Source organism: Dromiciops gliroides, chromosome 4 (genome assembly GCF_019393635.1).
Source record: "Dromiciops gliroides isolate mDroGli1 chromosome 4, mDroGli1.pri, whole genome shotgun sequence".
Taxonomy (NCBI): domain Eukaryota; kingdom Metazoa; phylum Chordata; class Mammalia; order Microbiotheria; family Microbiotheriidae; genus Dromiciops; species Dromiciops gliroides.
The window spans coordinates 255650713-255669846 of NC_057864.1; the positions used below are offsets into that span (position 1 = coordinate 255650713).

The following is a 19134-nucleotide window of genomic DNA, read 5'->3' on the forward strand; positions in this document are numbered from 1 at the left end:
AAGAGTTGATTCAGACAGAAGTCTTTTGTAATTCTGTGATAGTTGCTTTAGTAGCCTGGTTTCTCTGTGGGCCACCTTTGTCTTCCTAGGACACTTGTTTGTTTTTCCTTTTTTTTTTGCAGGGGCAATGAGGGTTAAGTAATTTGCCCAGGGTCACACAGCTAGTAAGTGTCAAGTGTCTGAGACTGAATTTGAACTCAGGTCCTCCTGAATCCAGGGCCAGTGCTTTCTCCACTGCACTACCTAGCTTCTTCCTTTCTAGGGCACTTGAGGGACTGTCTCGCTTGTTTGTTTGCTCATATACATTTCTATCTGTGGCAAATGTCTAGACTCTGATTCAGATAATATTAATCCAGGGGGCAGTTAGGTAGTGCAGTGGATAAAGTTACCCTGGCAAGTCACTTAACCCTCATTGCCCTACCAAAAAAAAATTTAAAAACAAAAACAAACAAAACAAACAAACAGACAGACAGACAATATTAATCCTATGTAGGCATAAAGCGGCATTTAAAATCTGCTGACCTGCTGACATTTTTGGTCTGCTGACATTCGATGCAAGACAAAAACACACAGTGAGGCTCTTTTTATGGTGCTATCTATCAGCTGCCATGTGCTTCAGTTATTTATATTTATTTATTTCATCTGGGAACTATGTTCATACCACTAACTCCATTCCTCAAAAATGTCACCCCTTCATGGGATTGCCTTTCTGGTATCAATTTTTTTTTATCATGGAAATCAACTTGGTTGCCCAAAATAATTGTCTCAATTGACTAGAGTCCAGAGGGAACAAGCTGATGATTAAATTTCTAGTTAATCTGCGTTAGCTAGAAAATTCTTTTTATTTCAATTTCCAATGTTAAAAATCATTCTAGGGCAGCTAGGTGGCACAGTGGATAAAGCACTGGCCTTGGATTCAGGAGGACCTGAGTTCAAATCCAGCCTCAAACACTTGACATTTAACTAGCTGTGTGACCCTGGGCAAGTCACTTGACCCTCATTGCCCTGAAAAAAAAAATCATTCTAAAATTATTTACATTCCTGCCTGGTACTCTCAGGATTCTGACAGTGTTTGACTATATCCAGGATTAAATAGGGTTCTATGGACTTGGCCTGCGAACCTAACTACTAGTTATAACCTTGTTTATATGTGAAAATCCATTGAATTCCAAGCAATTGCATTTTAAAAGAGCTTTCAGAACATGGTCTGTAAGTTGACAGTAGCCTAGGAAACGACCACGGGGAGGGATCTTAGATGTCATCTAGTCCTAGCCCCTCATTTTACAGATAAGGAAGAGATCCAAAGAGATGAAATAACTTGCTCAAGCACTAGGAGACAACACTGGGTTCTCTGACTCCAATTCTGACACTTCCCAGTATGCCATCAATCAGGCAAAAAGTAATTTCCCTGACTCTTCCAGTATGTTTTCTTCCCTAATCCCAAAGTGACTTGTTGGGACATCTGATAGACCTGAATAAAGATTATGTGGCAAAAGTGACAAATGAAGCATCACAAAGTTCTCCCAGAATTGCACCTTTATGAAAAAGGATATATTGATTACAGTTGTGATGATAGAAAACAGTAAGAACATAATAAATGTCAGATGAGATTTATCAAAGAAACTTCCCTAAAGGAAGCCAGTTTTCAAAGAAGGTGAGGTTCATGAACCAGTGAGAAGAATTAAAGAAGGCCTTCTGGGTAAGAAGAGTGACTTGGACAAAAGCCATGATCTATGGAGCTTTCGAGCCAAGGTGACTTTGTGAACAGGAGGCAGAATGAATGGACATCTCCTATATACCTACTCCAGTAAAAACCTAAAATTCATACCAGACCAATGATGAACAAAAGATATAATGAGAAACTACAGTAAATGCCTTATTTCACCCCAGAACTGCATAACAAGTCAGCCAGAAGCTGATAGGAAATTACCCATAGGTCCTAGGAAAGGAGGCCACCACTGAAGCCAGTGCAAGTGAAGGCAAACAAGTTGGCAGCCTCTGCAGTTTACCAGGAGATAAACCAGAGACACTGTGGGCTCTGTGCCTATAAGCAGCAGAAGAGGAAGGTCCCTTTAAAAAAGCAGAAGGGTAGGAATGTGGGAAGTCCTGGGCATCAGCCACAACTCAAGAACCCAGAGTGAGACCAAGGAGGGCCAAGTACCTTCCACCCAAAAGCACATCAGGGTGTACCTGACACAAAACCCCAATCCAGGAACTAAAGCTGAAGAAATGAGTAAATCAGAGAAAACATTGACCCATTGAAAAAATTATTGCAAATGCAGAGACTTAAAGGTGAAAAAAAGGATTTTCTCATAAGGACCATATTGAATACCTGAAAGAAATTAAGCAATAGTTTAAAAAAAAGAAACAAATCTCTTAAAGAATGTGAAATATATCTTAGAAGAGAAAGTGGAGAATTTACCCAAGTAACAGAACTCCCTGGAGTCAGAAAAATCTGAATTAAAATCTAGCTTCAGACAGGTGTAGGACCCTAGACAAATCACTTAACCTTTGCTGCTACATTTTCCATTGTAATTGATATAATAATAGCACCTACATCTCCTAGGGTCATTGTGAGGATAAAATAATATTTGTAGAACATTTTGCAAAGCTTAAAGCATGCTCTTCTTCTTTACAAAGAAGTTGGGAGGGGGGGGACAATGATCAAAGCAATGACCAAACACAACTCTAGAAGAATGATGATGAAGAATGCTATCCAATGTCCTGACAGAGAGGGGATAGACACAAGGCACAGAATAAGACATGTTTCTGGACTTGGCCAACATAGGAATTTGTTTTGCTTAACTATGCATATTTTTATAGGGGCTTTGTTTTTCTCTTTTGTTCAGGGAGGTAGGGGAAGTGCAAAGAAAAGATAAAATGCTTGTTAATTGGAAAAACTGAAAGGAAAGCCACAGGACTGTCATAGTCAAAACCCAGAGCTCCCACATCAAAGAAGGACATACTGAAATGATCCAGAAAAAGCAGTTCAAGTACTAAGAAACCACAGTCATAATTATACAAGGGGCAAGAGCTTCTTCTATATATGAGGAGATCTTGGAATACAATATTCCAAAAGGCAAAAAATTGGGGCTTACAATTCAAGAATAACTTACCCTGCAAAGTTAAGAATACTAATACAAGTGAAAAATGAACCTTTTTAATGAAAGAGGGGACTTTCAAATATTTCTGATGAAAAGACCAGGGTTAAGTAGGAACTGTTAAATTCAAGCACAAGAATTAAGAAAGCCTTAGAACAGTAAATTTGAACAATGGGTAGGGTCTCTGTGATAATATAGTGTTATCCTTCTAAAGGGAAAAGAAAAGGCGTGTGTCCCTTCAGAATTTCAGTATCTTCAAAGGGAGTTAAATAATAAAAATGGAGGACCTAAGGGAGGAGAGAGTGGATTGGTTCTGTTCTGAGAATGTGAAGACGGGAAAAGCAAAGAGAAGCTAGAAAGGAAAAGAGAAGTCTAATTTGCTTTTTCATAAATGGATGTATGAAAAGAGTGCACAAACATGGAGGAAGGGGTCCAGGAGTAGCAGGCATCATTCTTATTTGAAGTGGACAAAGTGTTGAATACACACACAGTTTTATGCAGAAATACAACAGGGAAACAAGCGGGGCCAAGACAGAACATTCACAAGCAAAACCAACTTCCAGATCCTGAAAGGTTATTTAAAAGGAAAAAAAATAAAAGCAAAGAACTAGATTTTGGAGGGGGTGGGAGGGAGGAGGGCAGGGTAGAGGAATTAACTGGGGAATGTCTAAACAAACTGTGATATAAAAATGGAATGCATTATTACTGTGCTGTAAGAAATGATGAAAGAGATGATTTTCAGAGAACACAGTATGAACTGATGCAGAGTAAAAGAGCAGGACCAGGAGAACCATTTATAGAAGGACAACAACACTATTAAAAAAAAAAAAACATCTTGGATAGACTTAAGAACTCTGCTCAATGCAATGACTATTATGTATCCAGAGCACCTATGATGAAGCAGGTTACCCATGTCCTGATGGAGAAGGGACGGACACAAAGAGCAAAGACAAAAGGGTTCTGGGCAAGAATGCTATACGGATTTGTTTTGCTCCACTGTGCCTTGTTAATTCAAATATAATTTTTTGTCTTAATTTTTAAATTGGGGTAGGGGAGATAGGTTAACAATAGAGATACATGCCCATACCCACCAAAAGAGCTGCATTGAAACATTTTTAAAATGCACAGAAGAGAGGCAGCTAGGTGGCGCAGTGGATAAAGCACTGGCCCTAGATTCAGGAGTACCTGAGTTCAAATCTGACCTCAGACACTTGACACTAACTAGCTGTGTGACCTTGGGCAAGTCACTTAACCCCCATTGGCCCACACCAAAAAAAATGCACAGAAGATAACAGAAGGAAATTCAGAAGGAAGCACAGATAAGTGGGGTAATTTTGGTTTTGGTTTTGTTTTTTTGCAGGGCAATGAGGGTTAAGTGACTTGCCCAGGGTCACACACCTAGTACGTGTCAAGTGTCTGAGGCCGGATTTGAACTCAGGTCCTCCTGAATCCAGGGCTGATACTTTATCCACTGTGCCACCTAGCTGCTCTCAAAGTGGGATAACTTTGAAAACAATGTATGGGACTTAGCATACATTTTTTTTAAGTTATGAAATGGAGATTCATGGTTTCATATAGAATCCTCTTTTTGTGTTCTCCTGTTTGTCTGAAAATGCTCTTTTGGGGAGGTTTAAATTGAGAATTTTAAAAAACAAATATGAGGTGCAATAGGCTTAATAGCAAGGCTGTAACAAAAGCTTTAGTTTGGGAAAATAAGGAAAGATAAATTTGGGAGCAGGTAAAAACTCAATAGGATCACTGATTGGTTATATTATTATTTCTATAAAACCTTCAATCAATCCAACTCCCAGAAATCTGGAACCTTGCCCCATAGCAAGCCTAGGATGCAAAGAAGTCACAAAGAGCCAACATACCACCAAGAAAAACTGAAGGCATGAACTACTAGTTTATGCCTATGGTTATGAAAACACAGCTGGTTTTAGACAGATTTTTATGATAATATCTTTAAGGGTCATAAAATTATGTTATTTCCCTATAAAAGATAACTGTGGAAATTCTAACAGGAACATGATAGTAGAGGAAGACAGAAGGAAACAGCAGAAAGGGTTCTGAAACAGAAGTCAGAAGATCTGAGGTTTTTTGTTTTTTACATTACTGAGGTACGCCTGAGGTAAATGTTCAACCTTTCTGAGCCTCAGTGTCTTTATCACTAAAGTGAAAATGGAACAGAAGTCAGACTACATGATTATAAGGTTCTTTCTTTCAGCTCTAGCATCTTAGAATCCTAGGAGTAGATATTTTCTACTTTCCAGAAGTAATGCAAGTAAACTTTATATAAAATAAGTTAAAGTTAACAAGGAAGTTAAGATATACTAATACTGCTTTAATATTGTCTGATGGTTCCAAAGGTTTGTCATGCCGGGGTGGGAGTGGGGATAAGCTCCCACTCTCTATAAAATGCTCCAATGGCATGAGTCCCAAATAGCCTCTGACAACCGAAGCCGAACTCCTGGCCTTTTCCTGGCAGAACTGTTTCTACTAACAGGAGATGGGGCGAAGGTGAGTCACTGGCACCTTAAAACCAGTCACTTCAGGCAGGTGGGGCTCGTTAGCCTTGGCAGGCAACCCACCTAGGGGAAGGAAACCCTGATTTTAAACCTCTGCTGCCTTGCAGCTATACCCATATATGGGAAAGGTTTCTGGAGTTAACCCCGAGGAAAAATCAGGAGTCAGAGTCCCTTAGGCAGTTGGATGTTGGATATCACATCCCTCTGGCAACTCCTGCAGTGGCACTGGTGCCAAACTGTGGTGTATATACACCAATGTCACAGAGAGAGAGAAAACCTGCTGCACAGGCAACAGCTTGTTTTCCATATTGATCTGCCCAGGCCAGCGCCCTGGAGAGGATACTCCAGATACTCCTCATGGGGTAGATACAACCATGGGATGCAGCAGTTACCGGTTATAAGTCACTCAGGAGCTGTGGCTCCCATATCGGACTGCACAGCCACACTGTGGCCTGTGGCTCTTCAAGGCAATGATCCATGGTCGTCTGAGACTGGTGGAGGCCTACTACTATTGTCTGATGACTGGATAACAAGCAATGTCTCTCTGTAACATCATTTTTTATATAAAGTTTAAATCTATATAGAGTTATCTCTCACAAGTGTTCGGAGTTCTAATTCTTAATGCAGCTGCATGATGTTAGCGTAACAATGCATGAAGAGATAATTAAACACTAAGGCAGGAGAAGAAAGGTAACATCTCCACAAATGCTCTCAGTACGTACGCATTTGCAAAGTGCCACAGGACTGCCACTGTCATTTATTACAAGAGTAAGTATAATTTTTTTTTACTTGGAACAATAAACAGGGTACCTTGCTGTTTTTCACTGGCATGAGGATGTTGGCAAAGAAATGTTTTGTAATTGCCACACACTTCTGGTAAAGATCTGGGTCACATTAGGAAATAGCTGGCTAGATTACTGCCACATAAGAGCAAGGGAAATGTCAGGAGCAACAAATGCAAAAAAGGCTTGCTCCAGGATATAGATAACATCCCTAAAGACAAAAGTTACGCTGACAAATCAATCCAGAAATACCAAGTCAGCTTGTGCCCTGGGCAATTCTGCCTGTCCCATCTCCAATCTGTCTTAGCAGTGTCTTCTTGAAAAAGTAAACTATCAACCACCATATGAAAAAAAGATACACTAATAACAAGAAATATGCAAATTAAAACAACCCTGAGATTCCACCTCATTCCTATCAGAGAGGCCAACATGATAAAAGATTAAAATGGCAATAATCAGGAGGACCACAGAAGGAGAGGGCAGGTGGATTGTGAAGTGGACAGATAGAGCACTGCGCCTGAAGTCAGGAAGACTCCTTTTGAGTTCGAATCTGGCCTCAGATTCTTTCTGGGCACTTAATCCTGATTGCCTCAGTTCCTCATTTGTAAAATGGGCTGGAGAAGGAAATGGCAAACTATTCCAGTATCTTTGCCAAGAACACCCTAAATGGGGTCATGAAGAATTGGATACAACTGAACAACAAAAAGAACAACAGAAAAAGCAAGCTAATGTGCCATTGATTGAGCTGTGAATTGGTTCAGAGAACAAATTTAAACTATACCCACCAAGTTACTAAATTGTGCATACCCTTTGACCATAATACCACTATTAGGTGAATACCTTAAAGAGGTCAAAGACATAGAGAAAGGACCCCATATGGAAGTACTTTCTCTTATAACAAAGACTTGGAAACCATGTGGGTGGCCATCAAGTGAACAGATTATAGTACTGGAACAGGATTGTATGGTAAGAAATGACAAGGGTGGCATAGTAGATTAAGAGCTGGTCTCAAAGTCAGGAAAATCTGGGTTCAAGTCCTGCTCCTGATAAACACTGTTTCTGTGATCCTGGACTCAAAACTGCAGAATTTCTTTGGTATAAGGAGTTTCCTTTCCTGAAAATTTCCCACACTAATGAAATCACAGATCTAATCCCTTAAGAAATGATGGCAATGCCTATAGAGAAAACTGGGAAGCTTTATATGAATTCATTCAGATTAAAATAAGAAGAACCAGGAGAAAAATGTAAATGCTAACCACAATAATATAAAAGAAAACAACTTTGAAAGACTACAGAACTCCTGGTCAGTGCAATGACTAATCATGACTTTAGAAGATTGGTTACAAAGCATGCTACCTACTTCTTGGCAGAGACATACATTTTCAGTTCTGGCCAATTTGTTAACTTGTTTTGCTTGATTATGTTTTAATATTTGTTAAGAGAGAGAGCCTCTGCATTTTTAGAGGAAGGACTGAGTTACTGGGTCATGATAGAGATGAAAAAAGAAAAGCATCAATATTTTAAAATACACTTTTCCTTTAAAACTATATGTTCACCTGATACAGAGTGAAGTGAGCAGAACCAGGAGAATACCGTACACAGTAATAATAATATTGTACAATGAACAACTGTGAATGACTTTGCTATTTTGAGCAATACAATGAGTCCCAAAGGACTCATGATGAGAGATGTGATCTGCCTCCAGAGAAAGAATGGATGGCATCTGAATATATACTGAAACATACAATTTTTCACTTTCTTTTTTCTTGGTAGAGTTTTCTTCTACAAAATGACTAATATGGAAATGTTTTACATGATTGCATATTTATAAGATAGCTTAACATCTTAAGGAGGGGGGAAGGGATAGAATTTGTAACTCAAAACTTAAAAAAAAAAGAATGTTAAAAATATTTTATATGTATTTAGGGGGAAAAATGTTTAAAAAACTACATTCACCATGTCACATGCAATCTTCTTTCTAAGCATACTGAAATGTTTGTTGATGACTATTAACTTCATACAATTATGAAATTAGCTAAATATGCTAAGATATTAACAGCTTTCTTGGCAGATAAGCAACCTAAGGATTCCCAATGAAGACTACATCTCATTTCATTTTATCAATATGAATGAAAATCTTAGCTAGCCTTAAAATCTAAGTCTATTAAACAACTCCATTATTAAATTCTGAAATACAGTCATAAACACCATCTTTCCACTGTAATTCATTTGTTCTTAAGTGGAAAACACTACAAAGAACAGAAGGAAGTCAAAAGAAAAAATGGCCGGTAAAGACAAAAAGTTTCAAAGGCTTGGTGAGATAAATGGTGAACTGAAGCCATTTAGTGCTGCCACTGGTTAGAAAGATATAGCAGAAGACAAAACTATCAGGCAGAGTAAAAAGTTTCTCTCCTTTGTCTGTTCAAAAAAGTAGTAAATCTTTCTTAAAAGACTCTATTGGGGCAGCTAGGTGGGGCAGTGGATAGAGTACCAGCCCTGGATTCAGGAGTTCAAATCTGGCCTCAGACACATGACAACTTATTAGCTGTGTGACCCTGGGCAAGTCACTTAACCCCAATTGCCTCACCAAAAAAAAAAAAAAAAAAGGCTCTATTTACATGGGAAATCTAATGTTGTATAGGAAATAGCAAGTAGACAAATTTGGCTGGAATTTAGACTGAGGGGAAAGTCATGTAAAATATATCTAGACAGAGAGCTTAGGGCTAGACCAGGGCTTCTTAAACTTTTTCCACTAGTGATACCTTTTCGCCAGAGAAAATTTTACCAACCCCTGGTATATAGGTATATAAAATAGGGATACATAGCCTTTTACTGTTGCCAAATTTTTCATGACCCCCACATTCAGTTACATGACCCCATATGGGGTCGCAACCCACAGTTTAAGAAGCTTTGGGTTAGGCCATGAAAGGCTTTAAAATGTCAACCGGAGGAGTTTATATTTTATTCTGGACACAAGAGGGAGCCACTGAAGTTTTTTAAGTAGGGGAATGACACTGTCAGACCTGTCCAGTAGGATTATCAGCTTGGAAGTTTTTAAAGTAGGGGAATGACACTGTCAGACCTGTCCAGTAGGATTATCAGCTTGGAAGCTGAATGGATTGGAGTGTGGACAGATAAGAAAGGAAAAAATTAGAGGCAAGGAGACTAACTGGGAGGGTACTACAGTAATCTGGCTGAGAAATACAAACTTGAACTACACTAGGGTGGGGGCTGTGTGAGAGGAAAGAAGGGGACAGAACAAGATAAGTTACAGAAGCAGACTAGACAGGATTTGGAAGCTAAATGGATCTGAGGAGGTAGGGTAAGGGATAATTAACTCTAGGGTGGCAAATAGAAGTGATCAGAAGTATGGTGGTACCACTCAAAGCAATAAGTTGGAAAAGGGGACAGGTTTTTCAGAGGAGAAAACGAATTCTGTTTTTCACAGACAATGCAATTAGAAAATTCTAGGAAATATCTAAGTAGAGATGTTCAAAAGGCAATTGATAATACAAGAATCCAGCTTGAGAGAGATGAGAGCCAGAGATACAGATTTGTGAATTCTCTCTATAGAGATGAAAAGGGAAGCCCTACTAGGTAATGTAGGAAGAGCAGGTAGCCTAGGACAGAGTGCTGGGGGCATACTCACCCATGTAACAGGTCTGGCCATGGATGATTCAGCAAATGAGAGCAAAGGAGCAGTTGGAAAGGTAGGAAAGGAACTAGGAAAGAGTACTGTTATGAAATCCCAGGGAGTAAAGAATAGCCAGGATGACAGGGTGGCCAACAGTGTCAAATGCTGCACAAAGGTCGAGGAGGATGAGCACTAAGAAAAGGCTATTTGCTTTAGCAACCGAAAACATTGGTAACCCTGGAAAAAAAGCAGTTTCAGTCTAGTGGTGGGACTGGAAAACAGATTGGAAGGGGTTGAGAAGGAATGAGATGACTATAGATGCATAATGGATATTATATTTCTTGCCTTCTCAAAGAGTAGAAGGGGAGGGGTGGAGAGAGAACTGAAAATAAAAAAAAATTTTAAAAAAGAAGTGAATAAGAGGTAAGGAAGCAAAGGAATTAAGTATGAATAGCTTTTTTTCCCTAGAAGTCTGGTTATAAAAAAGAGACAATATATAGGTCTTGAGGGGATGGCAGGTTCAAATGAAGGGGTTTTTTGTTTGTTTTCAAAGATGTAGTAAATCTGGACAAATTTGTAGGTAGGAGGAATAAAGGCAGGGCCTAAAGAGGTAATGATGTGTGTGCCCATGCACACAAACATATGTATGTGTTTGTGGAGAAAGAGACAGAGAGATAGAGAGAAAAGAAAAAGAAGAGAGACTAAAGAACAAAAGAGAGAATAGAATAAAGGAGAGAGGGGGAGAGGGAAAGAGGGAGAGATGAAAATCTCTGAATAGGCAAACTTCCAGAGGAAAAAGGTACAATGAGATTCACTGTCCTTGTCTTTGTCCTTTTAACTTTAATGAAAATTCCATTTATTGGATCCAACTTCATCTTTGGAGCCTTCCTAATTTCAGAAAGGGTATGTAGCCTCCCCTATTTCTCCTGACCAGCAGAAATAAGTTTATTCTATCTTGAGTGGGTAAAGTGTTAACTTCAGGTCTTCTCAGTATAGCTCTCACAGCCCACAACCTCAAAACGTTAAGGAAAGTGGCGAATGTCTACTAGTAAGTAAAACTTCATCAAGAAAAATAGGCAGGGCAGCTAGGTGGCACAGTGGATAGAGCACTGGCCCTGGAGTCAGGAGTACCCAAATTCAAATCTGGCCTCAGACACTTAACACTTACTAGCTGTGTGACCCTGGGCAAGTCACTTAACCTCAATTGCCTCACTAAAAAGAAAAAAAAAAGAAGAAAAATAGGCAGAAAACACTTTTACACTGCTGAGAGTCTTCTGAAACAATTGTGAAGGGTTGAACTACCTAAATCCCCACTCCTTTTAACCATCCCCCAACCCACCCATCCATAGGTTTAAAAAAAGAAAAAGAAAAACTGACAAGTTCTGGTTGTAATGGATTCTTTTCTGTCTACTCAGTTAGTGACTCAGTCTGAAGTCTCCAAACTGGAGAACAAGTGGAAAACATTGATCCTGTTCAGTCAGTCATTCTACAGGAATAAAGTGCAACTGCAAGGGAAGAGGAAGACTTCCTAGAACAGGGCTGGTTAGACAAAGGAAGGGACCCATAAACCTAACCATTCTTCTGGCAGGGTTTATACAGGATAGATTCCCAAATAGTTTGTTTCTTCTCTCCTCAACTGAAGAAGACTGCACAAGGTACTCTGGGGAAAACATGTGCTGTAACAATTGAAGAAAAAGGTTGAAAGACAAAAAACTCAAGAAAAGCCCAACTCCCAAACAAACCAATAATAAGACAAATTAAAGAACAAAGGGAAAAATGGGCTATCCAGAAAAGGTCACAACACAATGAATAAATGTTTTAAGAAAAGCAAACAAAAAAGCTCTAAGATAAAAGAAAACAAGATAAATTCTATATGTTCCCTAGAGATAATGGAACAGGAAAAAACTGTTCAAAAGAAAAATAAAATATTCAAAATTGAATAGAATAATCATGGAAATTAGGTTAGAAATGACAGTGTTCAAAGAAATAAGATCAACAGGGTCAATAACTTAAAACACACGATAAAAAATAAGACTTCAATATAGTAGAGGCTCTGAGAAAGAGAATGACTGGTTTGGACCTCAAAAAAAAAAAAAGTCATTCAGAAAACTTGGCAGAAGAGCAGCAAAAGAGAACAACTTTGAAAGAACAAACAAGATGAGAATTCCATACAAGCTTAAGTGACATCTTTAAAAACTGAGATAACGGAGGGACTATGTTTTCCCAGAAAACCACAATAAATTAAAAAGTATAAAGGCCACCATATAGAAGGAATAATGAAAGAAAACCACACAGAAAACCTAAAAACAAATTGTCAAGTAAACAGAGAAACTCCTAGTTGAAACTCCCGAGTATATATTTTCATTTTAGAATTTTAATACCAAATAACAAATTTTGTAGGCAGTCAAGAGAAAGACTATTAGTTATGAAGGAAAGTCAGTTCAAGTAGGCTAAACTGGTCTCACCTTTTTGAGAAATCAGAGATGGGATTAGAATAGCCAAAGAGACTGCAGTGATGGCTCAAAATAACAAACCCTACTAAGTTGAAACTAATCTTCATCGCAGAAAAGAGGCATTTGAATCACTGCTCCAAAACTAGAGCTGAACATTTAGTTTGCAAACACCCGGAACAAAGAAAACAGAAGAAATGTAAATAACAGTCAAGAAAATACCTTGCTCATTCTTATGTAAGGAAAGACAAATATTATTTTAAAAACTTCTTCAAGAATGAAACCAGAAAAAGTGATTATCAAAGGACAAAAGAATCTGAGGGTTAAAGATTTAAGGAGAGCTTAAGTTAAAAGAAGGAAAAATAATTGAATTAAAGTTCAATAAGCTAAAATCCACATTTCCTGAGAATTATTATAATAATAATAATTATTATTATTAGTGAGAGGCATGTTGCTGAATTGGGAAGGTAATACGTAGGAGGCAAGAGGTAGAGAAAAGCCAGAGATGGACTCCCACCTGGCCTGAATGTAAGCAGACAAGGGACTGCAATTTTTCCAGTTTCTCGAAAAGCAGAGGGAAGGACTGTGGGAGAGTAAGGTAACAACAGTAGAGGGGAGGAGAGACCAGTATTGGAGGGAGTAGAAGGCTACCAGAAGGGGAACCTATAAGGAGTCTCTAGAAGGGGACATAAAGCATGCCACTGAAACATTTCTAGGGAATATGTGTCTAAGAATGACAAGGGCCTTCCTTTTATAATCAGTTTTGTCTGGGGGAAAGAGCACCTTAGGACACTTCCTTGTCCAATCTAGGGTTGTGCTTCTTACAAATGCATCCCACCCCAGGTAGGTATATGGGCAGAAATTCAGAAGTAGTACTTCCCACAAGCATGGCTAGGAAAAGAATTATTAATTAAACAAGGAATAGGAATAATTTTTTTAAAAAACAGAGAAGTTCATATTCACAAAAATTTTAAAAGCTTGTGCACATGGAGTATCAATGTAGTTCAGGTAAACAGGAAAACTATTAATTGGGAAAATATTTGCATCACATATCTCTGGTAATGGGAAAAAAACACACCCTAGTACCCAAGAAATATAAGGGATTAACACAAATAGATGAGACTAAAAGTCTTTAAGAATTAAAAACTATCAACAATTGTATGAAAATTGTTCTAAATTAATAATAGCAAGAAAAATGCAAATTAAAACAACAGAGAGGTACTCCTCATGCTCAGTAAATTGGCAAAGATGACAGAAGACAGAAATAACCAATGCTGGAGGAGCTATGGGGGAAAAAGGGATAACAGAGTATACTATTGGAAGAGCTGTGAATTCTATAAAAAAAAAATTCACTAAACTGTTTAAATTCTTTGGTTCAGAGATATCATTACTAAACATATACCTTAATGAGATAAAAGAGAAGAAAGGCTCTGTATATACCAATGTAGTATATACCAAAGTAGTCAAAGCAGCAGTTTTTGTGACAGCAAAAAATTGAGTGCCATCAAATTAAGGAATGGTTAAACAAAGAGTGGTAAATTAATGTCATGGAATATCACAATGTCTTAAGGAATAACACATAAAAAAATATAGCACATGGTCCTGGAAAAGAAATGAGGAAAAGGGCAGCTAGGTGGCACAGTGGATAAAGCACTGGCCCTCAATTCAGGAGGACCTGAGTTCAAATCCTGCTTCAGACACTTGACACTACCTGTGTGACCCTGGGCAAGTCACTTAACCCTCATTGCCCCACCAAAAATAAATAGATAGAAAAGAAATGAGGAAAAACTGGGATTCTGAGCAAGTCATTTAACTTCTCTCTGCCTTAGAAGTTTCCTCAATAACAGCATCTCAAGGTTGTTATGAGGATGAAATGAGATATTTGTAAAGTGTGTTATAAAAGGACTACATGAGTGCTACTTATTATTATTGTTGTTATTATGTATGTTCCATCTTTTGGTATGAAGTGAGGAATTATTGGTGTGGAATGTTGCATATGCTATCAGACATGGCCATGGTATCAGCTAGTTTTGCCTACCTGTCTTTGTTTCAAGTTGGGGCCTTAATGGCAGGACAGAAGATATATCTAAAAAGATTTTGATGTAAAAACAAAAGCCATAAGTAAAATGTAATATTAATTTTATAGCTGACAAAATAAAATTAAAATGATTTCTGCCTCAGTCCTACCACACTACTTAAATATTTCTCTATCAGTCAAAAAATACTGATAGATAGTGAAGAAAATGCAGAGGTATTAACACTTTAGGTATGTGTTTGGGGGTAAATCACTATAGGCCTACTGAATTCACACTCACAGACTATGTGGTTTTTTTTTCCTTAAGATTTTACTTCATACAAGTCTAAAGTATAGAGCATTATACTTTATTTCCCCTCAGCCCTCTCTGTGACTCTGTTTTATTTTCTCTCTGTGAGACGAGTGACAGGATCAGACTAAGTAGATAGATCCCATGTGATTCTGATATTCTGTGACTTTTATGCTGTGGATGGCAGAGCATGCAAAACTATCATAATAAACCACTTAAAATAAGATAACTGCCCTCTGTCTTAATCTAGTGATTTCAATATTGTATATATAAAATACATAACATTTTTTAATCATGTTTTTCCTAGAATTGATCAAAGGACTACCTTTCTTTTCACACAACTAAAAATTCCATTTATTGCTTTTTAAGCACACAAAGTATTACAAACCTGCAACACTTTCAATACCTATTTTTTCCTTCTGCATTCCCAGGCTACTGAAGGAAGTTAAGTAAGCTAAATTGGCATAACAAACGAATAGTATTTAAAAGAAACATTCTTGAAGAAGACACTAGATTAATGAGGGAAACCAAGGTGGCGGGCATGCTGCTGAGAAAACCAGTTTACTCTGGTCACATAAGCAATTCAATGAGTTGAGCACTGAACTCTATACTTGATTTCCCCCACCCCCAACCCCAGCCCTTCTTACCATAATCTTTTATAAACCAAGTTTTAAAATAAATTCTTAATTTTTTAAGCATTAAAATAATTATATTTTTAGTGTAGGGACAAAATACTGTACAAGGATGACCCTGAGATTCAATAACCTAAATCAGAAATCAAATAAATAAGGCAGAGATTGTGAGACAGAGTAATTTGAGGAAAATAAAAGGAGTAGATTATCTAACAAATTACCTACTACCACAGTTGGCTCCTTAGAAAATAAATTGGAAGACATATACCTTAGATATAGGAATTTAATGATCTTGCTGGTCTTCTCAGTGTCTAGAGACTAAATACTCCACAGAAGAAAAGAACAAGGGGGGAGCATATAAGAAGGTGAGAGCGTCATTTGCTTCTTAAGACTCAACCTAACTAAAAAGAAAGTGGCTATATTTGAGTCACATTAAAAAGTAACATGGGGGGGGGGCAGCTAGGTAGTACAGTGGATAAAGCACTGGCCCTGAATTCAAGAGGACCTGAGTTAAAATCTGGCCTCAGACACTTGACATTTACTAGCAGTGTGACCTTGGGCAAGTCACTTAACCCTCCCCTGCCCTGCCCCGCCCCCAAACAGTAACAAAAGGATACTACGGTATATTATTGTCCTTAGATCAATTGTTCATTTCACTTTCAAACATCATGCCATGTTTGGACTTTTAGTAATGCTGGGGTCATGATGTAGAGAAAGAAGAGTGGCAAACCAAACTGGAACCTACTGACTTTTAGGCCACACATATTTATCCTACCTGGTAAACAGAAGCAAAATATGTTTTCAAAATTGTACCTGTGCTCTGTCTAAAAGCCATAGTTGGATTTTAGACACTGGTTGGAAGCCACTTTTCCTAGAAGTCTTGTCAGTTTCCAGAACCAACCAATCAACAATAACAAAAATGAAAAAATTACTTACCAATGACAAGCAAACATATGAAATCAGTGTATATAATGTAACAGTGGTAAATTTTTAGTGGCCCTTGTTTTGTTAACTCTATCAAACTAACTTTAGCTATTATTTCTTTTAGGTCAGTGGCAGGTTTAGTTTTGTGGTGGTGTACAGATTAGACAGACATTAAACACACTAAAAACTATCAAACTAACTTTTTTACCAGAAGTTTTAAAAAAGTACAAGACCACTAGCCCCTCTGAAAATCTCATCATTGTCTTCAGGAAAGTATTCTTCATACAGACAGAACTGGGTAGAATGAATCAGGAATATAGCTGTATTACTATGCCTGATTTGACACTGACATGCCTGTAAAAGTTCATTAAGTTCTCAAAAATTATATAGAGGAAAAAATGGTTGTGATGAAGACATTTGTCCAACTATTTACAGCACTCATTCAATGACTTACTGACCCTGATTTCTTGTTCTAAAAGAGAAATGAGAATCTTTTTGCAGTTCTCGTCCTCTAGGCATTATAAACCAGCAATCTGGCAGACAGAATTACTAAAAATGAAAAGAATCTTTACTTCCAGAGATTATTCCAAACAGACCTTTTCATTTTTGTTTTTGGTCCAATGTATTTTTTTTTTTTAGTGAGGCAATTGGGCTTAAGTGACTTGCCCAGGGTCACACAGCTAGTAAGCGTCAAGTGTCTGAGGCTGGATTTGAACTCAGGTACTCCTGACTCCAGGGCCAGTGCTCTATCCACTGCGCCACCTAGCCGCCCCGGTCCAATGTATTATTTAAAAATGAAAACTTCCCCAAGCAAGAAGATTTTCTAGAGAAGAATTGAAACCATGGTATCCCAGTGCAAAGCTCAAATATCCTCCTAGGTGGAACAGCTGTCATGCTACTGCCCAGAGTTAGTATGAACTAGGAATTTAACTAACAGCTTAAAGGCTAGGGATAATCACATAAAGGCAAACCAGAAGAGGTGCTCCTTAAATGTCTAACCCATTTCAGTACAGCCTTCTTTGCAGCTAAATACAGATTAGCCAGAATCACCCTGTCACTTAAGGGTGATATATATATAGGCCCTAATTAAAGACCCACCAAAGTTTTAGGAAAACCCATTTTATACTCTTCTTTTTCATATTTGTATCTATCTCTCTGTTTTTAAAAACTAGCACCAACACTAGAAGGGTGAGATATGTGATTAATAGGCTGTCAAAGGCTATCTAATATCTAAATCTGTCTGTTCCAGTTGCTATTTATATTCCCTATGTAAAGTCACAATTTAACTGAGATCACTGGTTGCTGTAGAAATGATTATACAGTCACCAGTAAATAATTACAAGCTTACTAGTAACAGAAAAATAATTACAAACCTATTGCTAAAATTTCCTAAGACCTAGGTGATAACATAAAAAAGTCAGGTGATGACCTCACCTGAATCAAAGAGTATAGTCAACAGACCAACATCTACAAAACCAATTCTAACATGCAGCCTGCTGTGTTACTAGGAGAAAACTATAACCCTCATCTCAAAATCCTCCCCAATAATAGCAGCAACAGCCCCCATTTATATAGTACTCCTCAGTTCATGAAATGTTTTCCTCACAATACAACAAAAATAGGAGGCAGCTATCATGGAGTAGAAGGAAAAAAGTACTGAATTGAGAGTGAAAATACGCAGGTTTACATCCTGGCTTTGCTATTTACTACCTGGGTAACCTTGGGAAAGTCAGTTGAGCTTGCTGGGCCTCAGTTTTCTCATCTGTAAAAAAAAATAAAAAATAAAAAATAAATTTTAAACAAGGGGGCTGGACTAGATGTCCTGTCCAATGTTAAATCCTATGATACTAACATCCCCACTTTACAGATGAAGGAACTTGAGGTTCAGAGAAAATGGGTGGCAGAGCTAGGACCAGGACACTCAGGTCTTGGCTCCTCTCTTCTATCACTAGCTCAATGCCTCTCATGATATAGTATTACCACTTTATACAATTCTGTTCACAGAACCTTAAAGGAAACAAACAAAAAATTATGATAAATCAAAATTTAAAAAGCTTTTCATCATTTTAAAAGAAAACACTGATTAAATAATCTATGCATCCCCTGTGTTTGAAGAGTATGAAGAAGTAAGCAAAAATTTGGGGATAATCATTGAAGATCATTTTGTGAATGTTAGCAAAAAGAAAGTCTTTTGTAAACTTTGGGGATAAATATGGACATAGGGTTAAATTGCTCTTTTTCTAAGTGTTAGAAAAAACTAATAAACTAATATTTGCTATTAGGCTTCATTTTCCCCTTCAAAGGGAGAAGGCAGTTAGTGAGAAAGAGAAAGGGAAGGAGGAGAAAACTAATACATACAAAGTATTTTCCTCACAATAACTGAGCTAAACAGTTTATGTATTATTTCTTTTAAAATGTTTCATTTATACCTTTTGTTCTTTTTTTAAAAAAACAGCTATTTTAAAATCAACAATATTAAACTGATAAGGACCAAGTAAGTGTTTAATCAGTTACTGTCAAAAGATCACTGTGTTGGATGTTTTTGATTGAGTGTTTTTCTTTGTTGTGCAGAATGGTTAAGATTGAGGAAAATGGAAAGGATATTGGTTACTTCCAGAAGGCAACCATCCTGGAAACCCATTTGGAACTAATTTGGAACTATGCCCAAGATGGAAATTGTGCATGCTCTTTGACCCAGTGATACCACTACTAGGTTTATATGCTAAAGAGATCAAATAAAGAGGAAAATGACTGATATG

At 37.7% G+C, this 19134-nt stretch overlaps 1 protein-coding gene across 4 annotated transcripts in view; it reads right to left on the reverse strand.

Moving 5' to 3' along the window:
* USP49 (ubiquitin specific peptidase 49) overlaps positions 1 to 19134 on the reverse strand; it is a 135527-nt gene that overhangs the window by 48870 nt on the left and 67523 nt on the right. For 2 of the 4 annotated variants that reach the window (XM_043962758.1, XM_043962756.1), the window contains one exon: positions 18086 to 18137. The exons of 1 other annotated variant lie outside the window; for it this stretch is intronic. The gene's annotated coding sequence lies outside the window, so the exon portion shown is untranslated. Of the gene's footprint in view, positions 1 to 10060; positions 10138 to 18085; positions 18138 to 19134 lie in introns of those variants that run through there. One more of the 4 variants, XM_043962759.1, reaches the window with a different exon arrangement.